A 14,236-nucleotide genomic window follows, 5' to 3' on the forward strand; every position below is an offset into this window, starting at 1 on the left:
ATATGAAACTGCATTAATGTTCGAAAAAATGAATCTTTCTCTAATGCTCTTGCGCTCTATTTGATTCTACGAATGACCTTGAAGCGGCTGGTTCATAAAAAGAATTTTATTTTTTTATTTCATTTAGAAAATACACATTCAAAAGCTTTGTGGTGTCATAACATGGAAGGTTTAACCAAACACAATTGGTCTTCAGCAGAACTGAAAATACTGGCTCGTTGAGGCCAGGATTTGTCATAAAAAAATGACGAACGTGACTCAGCGATGCTTCTGAATGAATCCCAAGGCTTTCGTATTTCCCTGAAGTCTTCCTCGGCCACAACAGATGTATTTTATTTTTCTTCAGTTTATAAACATTGAACCTTCTGCTCTGTCTGTCGAATCATTCACTTGTTCATAATTATTCATCTTAATTTATATACTCATCTTCATTAGGGCTGTGAATGATTCTGATGAAGCTCTGTCTGTCGAATCATTCACCTGTTCATAATTACTCATATTAATTTATATATTCATCTTCATTAGGGCGCTGTATAATCCTGGTGGGTTCCGGCGCATGGTCCTCGAGACCTAAATTTCTTAATCAATCAATCAATCAACCAGTAAATTACAGAAAAAAAAATTGCAGGGCTTACTAGTTCTATGATTGAAACAAAGATTTTCAATACAGGATTAACCAGAGTATTGAATAATGTTGCATAAGGCTCAGGATATTTCGCGGTTGTGAGAGAAAGGTAGTTAACCCCATCTTTCCCAATCTCTTCAGTCTAGTAAACTAGACTTAGTAGAGAGAGAGAGGAGAGAGGGAGAGAGAGAGAGAGAGAGAGAGAGAGAGAGAGAGAAAAGAGAGAGAGTGCTAAGTTTCGTCTTATCAGCAACTTCGTGTTGGTAAATTGTAAATGACTCTCTCATCTTTGGTGCTGACTCAAAATTACTCTTCCAAACCTCTACCGTTTTTCTCCGATTTTAGTTTCCATCTGCAAATTCTACCTTTTTTCTTGTACCTTACTTCTCACCCAAGATCTTTCCAAGATGGTGAGGGATTTCTGGGGTCATTATTTATGAATAATAATACTTCTTTTGGGTCATTATCTTTATGATATTTGCATTCTTTTGTTTATGATTTTACGATTCATTCCCAACGGCCTTGTACTAAACACGCCGCAGAGGTGGATACATAACAGGTAAAAACCCTTGGGGGTCACAATCTTCATAGATAGTGACTCCCAAGGGTTTTATCTCGATATGTATCCGCCTCTGCGGCGTGTTTAGTACAAGCTAGTTGGGAATGAATCGTAAAATCATAAACAAAAGCATGCAAATATCATAAAGATAATGACCCAAAGGAAGTATTATTCTTCATAAATAATGACCCCAGAAATCCCTCACCATCTTGGAAAGATCGTGGGTGAGAAGTAAGGTACAAGAAAAAAGGTAGAATTTGCAGATGGAAACTAAAATCAGAGAAAAACGGTAGAGGTTTGGAAGAGTAATTTTGAGTCACCACCAAAGACGAGAGAGTCATTTACAATTCTCCACTTAAGCAGAAACCAGACTCGAGTTTGGAGGCTGAGAAATAAGGAGGGAATATAGAAGTGACCCAAAGACCAAGCGCTGGTACCTACCTATATGAGGTCACTCAGCGCTGAAAACGACACTGACAGTAATAAAGTTTGAAAGGCGTAACAGGAGGAAAACCTCGCAGTTGCAATATGAAACAATTGTTAGAGAGGGTGGAAAGTCTGGTGGAAGAAAGAGAATATGAACAGAAGTACAGAAAAGGAAATGGTAGTTTGCAGCCAAGGACCGAAGGGACGCTGCAAACAGTAGCGATTCTACCCCGCAAAAAGTTGGGGGGGGCAACTCTGGGGCAAAGATAATTGTTGGGTGGCCATCATAGGAAAGGTGACTGTAAAAATGATTACAATTTTGGAAACATTTTGAAACTCATGGAGGAATGAATTTGACTAAAGGTAAAGGTTCATATAGAATTTTGTTTGATTCCTAAGCAAAATAACTGTAAAGCATCCATCTGATATTTTACCTGATTTGCATGATATGAAAATTTAACATTCAAAACTATATACAGTTCCAAACAATACGCAAACATAAAAGAATCGATAGTATGTATAAATATAATACACATTTGAACCAAATAAAGACAGGTCGTAACTATATGAAATGAACAGATATACATGGGGCATATCATGACAATTCTGAAAAGGTTCAGTTTGACATTCAAAACTATATACGATCCCAACCAATATGCAAATTTTTAAAGAATGTTAAGTTTATGTAATACACATTTGCACAACTTAAAGAAAGGTATTAACTAATGAAATGAACTGACAGATATGGACCATGTCATGACCATTCTGAAAATGCTGGTTTGACATTCAAAACTATATACAATCCCAAACAATATACAATCCCAAACAATATGCAATTATTAAAGAATGGCAAGTTTGTATAATGCACATTTGAACAAAGTAAGGAAAGGTATTAATTAATTAAATGAACAGACAGATATGAGGCTTATCATGAAAATTCCCAAAATGTTGTTTCGACATTCAAAACTAATATATACAATTAACAACAATATGCAATTATCAAAGAATGGTAAGTTTTTTATAATACACATTTGAACACAAAACAGATATGGACCATGTCGGGACGATTCTCGAAATGTTTAGTGCAGTTTGATTCTTCGATGATCATGTCGGCTGTCAAACACATCTATAAAACTAAGTCAATAATCTCAGCCCGTTTACTTCCAATTGATAATAATGCAGTGTTACTTAGTCTCTCACTAGTCATTGAATTTCTAAGAAATGTTTTTGGTATTTTCATTTTGAAAAAACTTCTTCCACAAGAAGCACTAGTAACAGGAAGTGTTACAGCTATCAATAGTAACCTGTATAAGCAATCAAAGGCAGATTTATGGGTGTTGGCAAAATAACCAAATCATGTTGTGTGACTAGTTAGTGGCTATTGTTATATTCAATAATGATTAATTATATATATAATATTTCATTAAAAAAGTTGGGGTGCAAACCAGGGGCATGGCCAAAATCTGGGAGGGCAGCTGCCCCCCCCCCCCCCCTAAAATCGCCATTGGCTGCAAAGAACCTCAAGTAATGCCTAGAGTGTACCGCGTGAGGTAAACTGAGGGCGTTACCTCTCCTTACAGGGTACAGAGAAATAACTGAGACAGTGTGTTGCCCGTTGCCACTCGCGTTCACGTTTCCAAGAGCAGGACAACTGGCAAGACACGTGAGCTCTCCCCCTCAATTCCACTCATTCAACGAGAAGAGAACAGTGAATCATGGTCTAAGAGTGCAGTTGACCTCTGTGCCAGCTACGTTGATGAAGACAGAGACAGTAGTACATTCTACTTTGCACCTCTTGTGACTTGCCTTGAAAATCCATTTAGTATTTATAGCAAAACTCTGCTATAAATGAACACAAAATCTGATGTCATTCCCCTCGAAACGTAGCAAGACTATATATAGTACAAGGTTTAGAGCCTGTACTCTCTAGACTAGACCTTGATATAGTACTACGCTCACCGACCGTGGCTGTCCATATGTACTTGTATAGTTAACTGCATCTCATTTCTTTTATATACTATCCATTTGAAAAATATTGAATAAATGATTAAACTTTTCTTACCGTTTCCAGAGAGGGGCGACGGTAAAGAAATCATCATCAATGGATCGATTTCAAAGTTTATTTCTTGCGTTAGAAGCTGCGAATTCCATGAACTACATACAATACAAGTACGTCTAAAATCCTCCCGGTTCTAGAAAAGGTTTGATCTGGATTTCATTAAATTTTGATATTAAGGCGTGTTTCCGGCTCAAAGAATGAACTGAATTGCATAATGCACAATAATTATAATATTTATGACCTCATACACATAGACAATAGAGAACTATGCATAATATATATTAGCTCAACTGAATGAATCATACACATAGTTATAATAACGTCCAATACGCATATGTATATATACATTAAAAATATTGGCTTTTAAACGCAGTGCAACATTTCTAGGACACATTTTGCAGACTTCAAGATTTCAGAGACAAAGTGCAGACTAAAAGCAATAATGTATATATATTATGTATATATTACATATAAATATGCACACACACACACATATATATATATATGATATATATATATGTGTGTGTGTGTGCATATTTATATGTAATATATACATAATATATATACATTATTGCTTTTAGTCTGCACTTTGTCTCTGAAATCTTGAAGTCTGCAAAATGTGTCCTAGAAATGTTGCACTGCGTTTAAAAGCCAATATTTTTAATGTATATATACATATGCGTATTGGACGTTATTATAACTATGTGTATGATTCATTCAGTTGAGCTAATATATAAATTATGCATAGTTCTCTATTGTCTATGTGTATGAGGTCATATATTATAATTATGGTGCATTATGCAATTCAGTTCATTCTTTGAGCCGGAAACATTATATATATATATATATATATATATATATATATATATATATATATAGTATATATATATTATATATATATATATATATATATATCTATATATATATATATATATATATATATATATACATATATATATATATATGTATATATATATTGTATATATACTACTAATATATATATATATATATATATATATATATATATATATATATATATATATATATATATATATATAGGGGAAAAGGAAAGCTGAAACTCCTTTTAGCTGAACGGTTTCGGCCTCCACTGGCCCTTATCGAGAGCTGTTTATTAATTAACGCACAACGTTTACAGTATTTTCAAAGTCAAATTTCTCTATAAACTTGTGCGTTAGTTAATAAACAGCTCTCGATAAAGGCCAGTGGAGGCCGAAACTGTTGAGCTAATAGGAATTTCAGCTTTTCTTTTCCTATGTATATTTTTTCTTGAAAAAGAAAGACTAAAGCCTTATATATATATATATAATATATATATATATATATATATATATATATATATATATATATATATATATAATTATATATATAACAATTGCATACATATTGCAAATTAGAGCTTCGTTAGTCTGTTAAATCAATATCGTTGTATTTGTAGAACACCTAATCATATTACATGTATATGTTTTGATAAAACGCCAAATTAGGTACACTTCTCACAATAGGTATTACGCAAATCGAAATGGCTGCCAGCAACAACTATTTTACGATTAATTTTTGTATCGGTGATGTATGTAATATGAGACTGAGAACATAGTTAGCCCAACTTGCCCAGGTTTACATATCACGAATGAGACAGCTAGAGATATAAATTAACACGGCTCACTCTACACGGCTCAGAGAGATGGTTCTTGCTGTGTTGTTTAATGAGCAATCATACTACAAGGGAAGACGCCCCGAAGGCCATTGAAATGATGCTTGCACGCTCCTGCCCAAGCCTATAATTAGAAGAGCAAGAAAGGCACTGATATCACACAAGCTACTCAGATTGAGCACTATGTCATATCTGGTGAAGAGTTCTAACACACTTGTTACAGTACTTCATCAGTACTACACGTAAGCCTATACCCCCTCGTATTGGGACCACCTTGACGTGGTGAGGGGCCTCTTGAACCCTAGGAATTTGTTCCCGAGTTCAAACCCAAGAGTCCCAAACATCCTATGATTCTAAATAGTTGGCTTAATTTTTGTGGAACTTTCCACCTTTGCTGAAATTTACTGGACCTGGTAAACAGAAAAGATATAGCTGGGACTGGGTTTTATATCTAAAGCTAAATAGTGGGAACCGTGGCAGGACCCATCAACTGCCCGATAATGTTCGGACCTGAGTGATATCAGGTGGAACTATTTTGCAAGGCTGGACCACGGATTCCGGGGGGGCTCTAGTTTTGCGAATAGGACTCTCGGCATTCTGTCCGGTTTGCCTATAATGTGATTAGAGTGGGGATGATTGTATTCTGGTAATACCCTCAGTCCTATCAAGAGGGTTTGGCTTACACCTGGGCCACTCTAATCATGTTGTGCCATCCCCTGTGGGTAGGGTAGGGACGCGGACATTTGGGAGTCGGTTCTCACTTGTGCCATTAGTGGAAGAATAAACTGCATGAAAGGCTGATGATATCTTTTTAAGGTTTTCAGGTTTATTGTTTTATTTTTTTCCTTTACTTTAATCTTTATGATAGGTATGAATAAAGATTCAAGTACCCCTGGACCCTTTGATGGTAGCAAATTGGCACAAATGATGACTCCAGGAACCTCCACTGGCAACCTTCCTCTGGAAAAATCAATCAAACCTTCCAGTGTAATTACACTGAAACCCTATGCTCCAGTACTGAGTAAAGGGAAATTTAGTAAAAATATAGTATTTGAAATAGGACCTGGAATGTTTTGAAAACGTCCTTATGAAATATTTGACTTTTAATTTGGAAGACTCTAATTGTGACATTTTTAATGTGTATAGAGATATTGTCAAGTGTTGTGGCCGAGAGCCTAAGATTCCCTGAGGGGCGAGGAAAGCTGACAGTGGAATCTGCCTCGGCAACAGAAAGTGACAAACTAAAGACATTATCTCACCTTGGAGGAGTTAAAGTAGTGTGCAGTACATGCTTTTTGGAATTACTCCAAGGGAATGATATATGCACCCCAGCTTATGACATACTCTGAAGAAAAGCTTGTAAAAGAATTAAAAGATCAAGGTGTAATAATAATTGAAAGAATGAAGAAGAAGATAAATGGAGTCCTTGTCCCAATTCCCAATTTAATTGTCACTTTCAATTCCACCCGATTGCCTAGTATAGTGAAAGCAGCCTGGTTACGTTTCAAGGTTAAACAATATATCCCAAGACCAAAGAGATGTTTTCATTGCCAAGAAATCGGACATATGTTGGGGTCTTATAGACAGAAACTACAAGGCAAGCCTGCCACTTGTGTCAAATGCAGTGAATTAGAGTATGGCATATGTAATAAACAAGCCAGATGTATACATTGTGGAGACAGTCATCCATCATCTTCACTTACCTGTAATGTATACATCATGGAAAAAGAAATTCAAACATTAAGGGTAACCGAACGTATCACATTTAGAGAGGCAAAAGAGAGTGTTTAATCAGTATGTTAGACCAGGGATATCCTTTTCTAGTGTTGCTGCCAACCAAAGAAGAAATATCAATGTTACCAAGGATAATGTAAATAAAAAACCAGTGATGACCTGTACTCGTGCCTCTTTGGAGGCGGCGCCAGTGATTGCTGGTGCTCCTGCCTCTTCGGAGGCAGTGCCAGTTGATTCTGGCACTCCCGCCTCACTGAAGGCAGTGCCAGTGATTTCTAGTACTCTTGCTTCTATGGAAGCAGAGCCAGTGATTTCTGGTACTCCTGCCTCTGTGGAGGCTGTGCTTGGGGTACCTGGCACTCCCGCCTCACTGAAGGCTGTACCAGTGTTAAATGGTGCTTCTGATCCTTTGGAGGATGCACCTTTGTCCGATCCTCACACCCCTCCTCAGGCAGCACCCGCTTTGTGTAGTGTTCCTGAGACTGATGACCCTCTGAAAAGGAAGGCAGCCATAAATAATCGGTCTCCTTCCACAAAAAAGGAGCAAGTCAGTAAGCTAAAAGCTCTTAAAAGAGGCTCCAATCTTACAGCCTCTAAAGGAAAATAAAATTCATTAATTTCCTCCAGTGGAACTGTCAGGGATTAAGAGCTAAATGGGAAAAGTTAAGGCTGCTCATATCAGAAGTGTCTCCTGTTTGTATAGCTCTGCAGGAGACCATGATTGGTAATAATATGTGCCCCAGCCCACGAGAGTATACATCCTATCACTCCACCTATAATTTGAATATTGGAAGCCATGGCGGTGTTGCTTTGTATGTTCGAAATGACACCCCACAAAATCCTATTAGTATCCAATCAGCATTGCAAGTGATAGGTGTGCAGATCCATTTGCAAAGAAAATATACAGTATGCTCTCTTTATCTACCACTAAATGAAGCCTTTCCCATCAATGAATTTAAATCTCTTATTCAACAGTTACCACGCCCTTTTTTTATTTTGGGAGATATGAATAGCAGAAGTCCTCTTTGGGGTGAGGAAGGTGCTTAGGTTCCATCATAGAAGGTGAAAATGTGGGGATCCTCAACTCTGGGGAGTCTATACGCATTTCCATGTTCAAACAGGCACGTTATCAGCAATTGATTTATCTATATGTAGTGATGACTGTCTTATTGACTTTAATTGGAAAGCTATAAATGATAGATTTACCAGTGACCATTTTCCAATAGTGGTGAGTGTAGCATCAAGTCCTCCATCTTCAAGGCTACCCAAATGGAACATTGGTAAAGCTGATTGGTCAACATTGCAGGAGCACAGCTCAATAGATGACTCTGCAGATGACGCTCTTGACTTTTTGAATACAATAATGTTCTCAGCTGGTCTTCAATCTATACCCAGGACTTTGGGCAAATTTGTTCGCCGACCAGTTCCCTGGTGGACTCGTAAATGCCATGAAACTCATAGAACTATGAGATCTGCCTTCACCAGATACCACAGACGAAAATGTGAGTGTTATCGTGTTGAATTTCGAAAAGCAAGAGCTCATTTTCGCTTGGAAATCAACAAAGCACGAAAAGAATCTTGGACGATCTTCATATCTTCACTAAATTCGAAAACTCCACTGACTCTAGTTTGGAAGAGAGTTAGAAAAATAGCAGGCAAGTTCACTCCTTGTCAACCTCCAGTTATCAAGATCAATGGTTGCGACATAGCAGACCCCCAGTTATTGGCAAATGAGTTTGCTATCTTTGCGAAGAAAAATGATGATAGACCCTATTCAGCTCAAAGGCGGCTAATGGAACAGGTCGAAATTGATTTTAATACGATAAGACATGAGGAATACAATGCTCCTTTTACTATGAGAGAATTTGTGTCAGCCTTGAATAAATGTAATGAATCGGCTCCTGGACTGGATGATATAACATATTCAATGATTAAGCATACCCCTGAAAATACCAGACTTTTCATATTAAGCCTTATAAACAGAATGTACCGAGAACATATATTCCCAAAGCTTTGGGAGATGTTAAAATTAATGCCATTCGTGAAACCTGGAAAAGATACATTCAAGACAGAAAATTATCATCCTATTGCATTGACATCATGCTTGTGTAAGATCGTGGAAAAAATGGTGAACCCACGCTTGATGTGGTACTTGGAACGGGGTAAATAATTGTCACCTGCTCAGTGTGGTCTTCGAAGTATGCACTCCACAAATGATGTATTAGTTCGGATGGAATCTTCAATATGTGAAGCCAACAAGCAGCATCACATCACTATTTTCTTTGATCTAGAGAAGGCTTATGATACAACATGGAGGTATGGCATTTTGAGGGTCCTTTATGAATGTAACCTGAGAGGCAATTTGCCCCTGGTTATTAAGGCTTTTTTAAAAAATAGGATATTTCAGGTTCAGGTTGGAGCAACAATGTCAGATGTGTTCAATCAAGAAGAAGGATTACCACAAGGAAGTGTTTTAAGTGTAACCTTGTTCGCCTTGGTAATCAATGGGGTTTCTAAAATAATTCCCCCAGATATAACATATACCCTTTTTGTTGATGACCTATCGATTTCCTTTGCAGCATCAAGGATGGCAGTGGGTGAACGCCGCCTTCAGCTCTGCATTGATAATATAGTAAAGTGGGCTGAGGTTAATGGTTTTAGATTTTCTACCAGTAAAACAGTAACTATGCACTTTTGTCGTATAAGGGGAATCCACCTTGATCCAAATCTATTCATTCATAGGCAGAGAATTCCATGTGTTGGTGAAACAAGGTTTCTTAGCTTGATTTTTGATAGCAAGCTGACCTGGATTCCAACATCTGAAATATATTAAGGAAAACTGCTTGAAAGCAATGAATTTGCTGAAAGTCCTGTCTCACACTTCGTGGGGTGCAGACCGAACTCAGATGTTGAGATTGTATGGACCCTTGGTCTTTTCAAAATTAAGTTATGGGTGTGAGGTGTACACTTCTGCGAAGCCAAATAGCCTTAAAATGCTCAACTCAATTCATCATGGCGGAATATGGTTGTATACAGGAGCATTTAAATCATCTCCCACCGAGAGCTTGCTTGTAGATGCTGGTGAGGTGCCACTGGATCCTCATTACAAGCGTCTGTAGATATTTTAATTTTACCAAGACAGAATTGTCCATTGAGGCCATGTGGTCAATATTTTTAGAACAATCTTTGCAACATGATAACTCGACTGCAGTTTTCACGGATGGCTCAAAGTCAGATGCTGGCGTCGGCTTTGGTGTAGCCTTCCCTGATGTAGAGAGAAGCGGCAGGTTATCATCTGTTGCTTCGATTTTTACAGCAGAATTATGTGCAATTTTAAAGGCTTTAAAGGAAGTTTTAATTCGGAATGAAAATAATTTTATTATATATTGTGACTCAAGAAGTATTCTTCAGTCGCTGGAATCTTTTAAATTATTCAAACCCTCTGATTTTAGATATATTGGAATGGCTGCTTCTACTGAAAAGAAGAGGGGAAAGAAGTAAAGTTCTGTTGGATGCCTTCCCCTGTTGGGGTGGCTGGGAATGAGAAAGCTGACCAACTTGCAAAGTTTGGGCAACGTCATCTCCCCAGAAACCCAACAAGTGCCTACTACCATATCGGGATTTATATCCTCTAGTAGGTCAGAGAATAAAAAAATATTGGCAGCCCCAAAGGGAGGATATTGTAACTAACCAGAAAATGTGCAATATCACGTCATCAGTGTCTCCGTATATGCCAAAGAGACAGGAAACGATGTTGTACAGATTGAGGATTGGACATACAAGACTCACCAATGGGATCTTGATGTCCCGTGAAAATCCTCCATTTTGCGATGATTGTACTGTGCCCCTGACTGTGAGACATTTGCTGGTTGAATGTCCCAGACTTGGAATTTTGAGACATAGGTTCCTATCTTGGGGATGTGATAGAGTAGGTAATTTTATCCTATCTATAATTCTTGGAAAGGGTTGTAATATAGAGCAGTTATATGTCTTTATGAGTTCCTCGCTGGACCAGTGGTTTTTGCGCTCGGCTGCCAATCCGGTGGTCCGAAGTTCGAATCCCGGCTCGACCAAACGGAATCAGAGGAATTTATTTCTGGTGACAGAAATTCATTTCTCGATATAGTATGGTTCGGATCCCAAAATAAGCTGTAGGTCCCGTTGCTAGGTGACCAATTGGTTCCTAGCCACGTAAAAATATCTAATCCTTCGGGCCAGCCGTAGGAGAGCTGTTAATCAGCTCAGTGGTCAGGTAAAACTATGATATACTTAACTTATTTATGAGGGAGGCTGGCCTCCTCAATAAAATTTAGATTATATAATAGAATATCTATGTAAGAATGTGTATATTTGAACATATATTTATAAATATATTTTTTTTATATTTTTTATATGAAATTAATTTAATATTTAATTCTACTTCCTATCTAAATTTATTTCGGTGTCAATAAACGAGATGTTGTGATACCAGTTTTTAACAGACATAATCAATCATCGTAAGCCTTGAGAAACATCAATGACCGGATGGCTTGAGCAATAAATAGTCAAGGCCTTACGCTTACCCAGGTGATAAAATTTATTATTGCTGAGCACAAGTGGACAAGACAGACACATTACAATTCAAAGCCTTCACGTGCTTCGTCTCACATTGATTTCAGAAAAATTCAGCCTTGGAAAACAAAAACAATGAGTCTTTGTTGAATCAAAATCTACTTAATTTTATTTAATATTCTAAAATTTGTATAGATTTTTGGCATTAAGCCAAACACTGGAAAGGTGTTACAGGAGGAAAACCTCGCAGTTGCACTTTGAAACAATTGTTAGGAGAGGGTGGACAGTGAGATGGAAGAAAGAGAATATGAACGGAGGTACAGTTAAAGGAATGAAAGTAGTTGCAGCTAGAGGCCGAAGGGACGCTGTAAACAACCTTGAGTAATGCCTACCATTGTACCGAATGAGGTGCACGACGCACTACCCCCCCTAAAAGGGAATCAAAATAAAATTTACGGTACGGGGGCATTATCCGATAACCTACGTCACGAGTCTGACGCCAAGTTCAAATAAATAACGAAAATCATATGCGACCTCGTGCACCCCTAATTAGTACATAGAAATTTATCACGTTTGACAAGTGATTTTTTATCATACAAATATTTGTAAAATTTTCTATCTTCTCTTCGCTAACTCCATTGATAGATTAATTTAGCAGTCGTCAACAAATTAAGTAATCAAATCAGTCGTGACAAAATAAACAGTCCAAAAATTCCTATACTAAGCGTTTTCTGTCAGAGAAATCCTCATCGTCTGTGTCAGTGGTCCTCAAACTTTTTGAGGTTATGGCCTACTTTAGATATCTCCAAATGCCCATGGCCCACTACTTCTGATTTAGAATAGGAATTGATAAGTTCAAAATAACACACACATTTCTTGGAACTGGAATTTTATTACATGTTATCACCATAAATTCAAAATTTAGATTTTCATAAGTTCAATATACAAATATGCTCAGAATCGTTTCATGACCATTTTTATGACCTAAAAATGAACTTGAACAATTACTGGGGTAGAATAAGAAAAAGAAAATAAATCTATTTTAATATTTTGACATTTACTGTTTATTTATGATTATAGGACCGGATAAAAAAATATACTTTTATTTTTACTTTCATAAATTTAAATTTAAATTCTACCTGATGATCAGTCCATGGCCCACAGTTTGAAGACCACTGGTGTATGATCTCATCTTTACTCGATTCATTTTATTAATTTCTCTTAAAGTTTGATGACTGAATTTAGAAACACTGCCTTGCCTACGATAGAAAGAAATGCACTTTCAGTTTAAATTAATATTCAAAACATATAACTGGCGATAAGGAGGAGGAAGTAGGGCAGACGAAGAAAATCAATAATGTATCCGCTCACGAAAATACGGGGAACGAAATCACGAACTAGGAAGGCAAAATTTTTTAGTACATATAGCAGTCGACCTCACGACGTACTATCTCCTCAGTTTAGTACTAATTTTTCTGATGAATGGGTATACAAACATGAAATTCGAAGCAGCATTTTATGAAATGACCTACATACCTTAGATATTCCGGGGTCGAAGGTGAGATCTTAGATTTAAATGATAAAGCACATGAAGCTAGGGAAAACTATTTTTTTTTTCCACAAGCGATCAGCTGGTCCTTTGCGAACCTTCTGAAACTCTTCTCAGAGACAAGCCGCCAAGCCAAGCGACGGGCGAACGGCCAAGTTGCCAACTACGACTGTCAGGGTATTATAAACGCAAACACGATCGTCTGCCAGTTTTTACTAAGAGGAAATTTACGTTGTGGAGAATTGTTTCTCATTGTTTACAAAGAAATTCAAAGTAACAACACTACTATTTGAATTTCAGACTAACAACACTACTATTTGAAATTCAGAGTGTAATGAGCTATGAGGAAAACAAAGACAAATTTAGTAAGCGAAGCGTCTTTTATCGTCGTCGGCAGACGGAATCTTGCCTGGTCTGAAGCCGTAAAAGAAACTTGCCCAAAAACAGTTGCCTCGTTCTTTCTTATATAATAATAATAATAATAATAATATTAATAATAATAATAATAATATTAATAATAATAATAATAACAATAATAATAATATTTGCTTCACTAGGAGTTAGAAAGTCTTTGGACACGTTCTGGTCCGTACTTAATTTGAAAACGGATTTAGCATCACAGAAAGCGTTTGTCCATATCATAATTCTGATGTATTTCCAAACCAACACTCTATAGTCTATACTTCTAAAATATTTCAAAATGATTTCAAAACAAGCGAGAGATTGAGTGCTTATGGTGATATCATTTTGTCATCATGGTTCAGTCATCTGAATATATCAACGTATTTTTACCTGCTCAGAACTAAAATCAGATAGAATAATTGATTTGAAAATTAAAAGATGAGAGAGAGGTCAATGAATAAATCTAAATTTTGCATCAAATGAATTCTAGACCACTCTGAGACCTTGTACGTATCACAAAATTCTTACACCTATCAAAAACATTTAGTGAAATAACAGTTTTGTAGCCTACTAGAACAAGGAGTCCATTGTGCTCGCCTCATTCTCTTTGCAAGACCCAAGTAATTGATTTCAGTTAAGTCTTGACTACAACACGACAC

The 14,236-nt window shown here is 36.9% G+C and overlaps 1 protein-coding gene across 2 annotated transcripts in view; it reads right to left on the minus strand.

Annotated features, from left to right (window-relative positions):
- The window catches only part of LOC135210371 (organic cation transporter protein-like), a 203,408-nt gene extending 190,078 nt beyond the window's left edge, over window positions 1-13,330 (minus strand). For both annotated transcript variants that reach the window (XM_064243279.1, XM_064243278.1), the window contains exon 1: window positions 13,163-13,330. The gene's annotated coding sequence lies outside the window, so the exon portion shown is untranslated. The remainder of the gene's footprint in view (window positions 1-13,162) is intronic.
- Window positions 13,331-14,236: the final 906 nt, after the last annotated feature.

The sequence above is a fragment of the Macrobrachium nipponense genome, chromosome 39, assembly GCF_015104395.2.
Source record: "Macrobrachium nipponense isolate FS-2020 chromosome 39, ASM1510439v2, whole genome shotgun sequence".
NCBI classification, from domain to species: Eukaryota; Metazoa; Arthropoda; class Malacostraca; order Decapoda; family Palaemonidae; genus Macrobrachium; species Macrobrachium nipponense.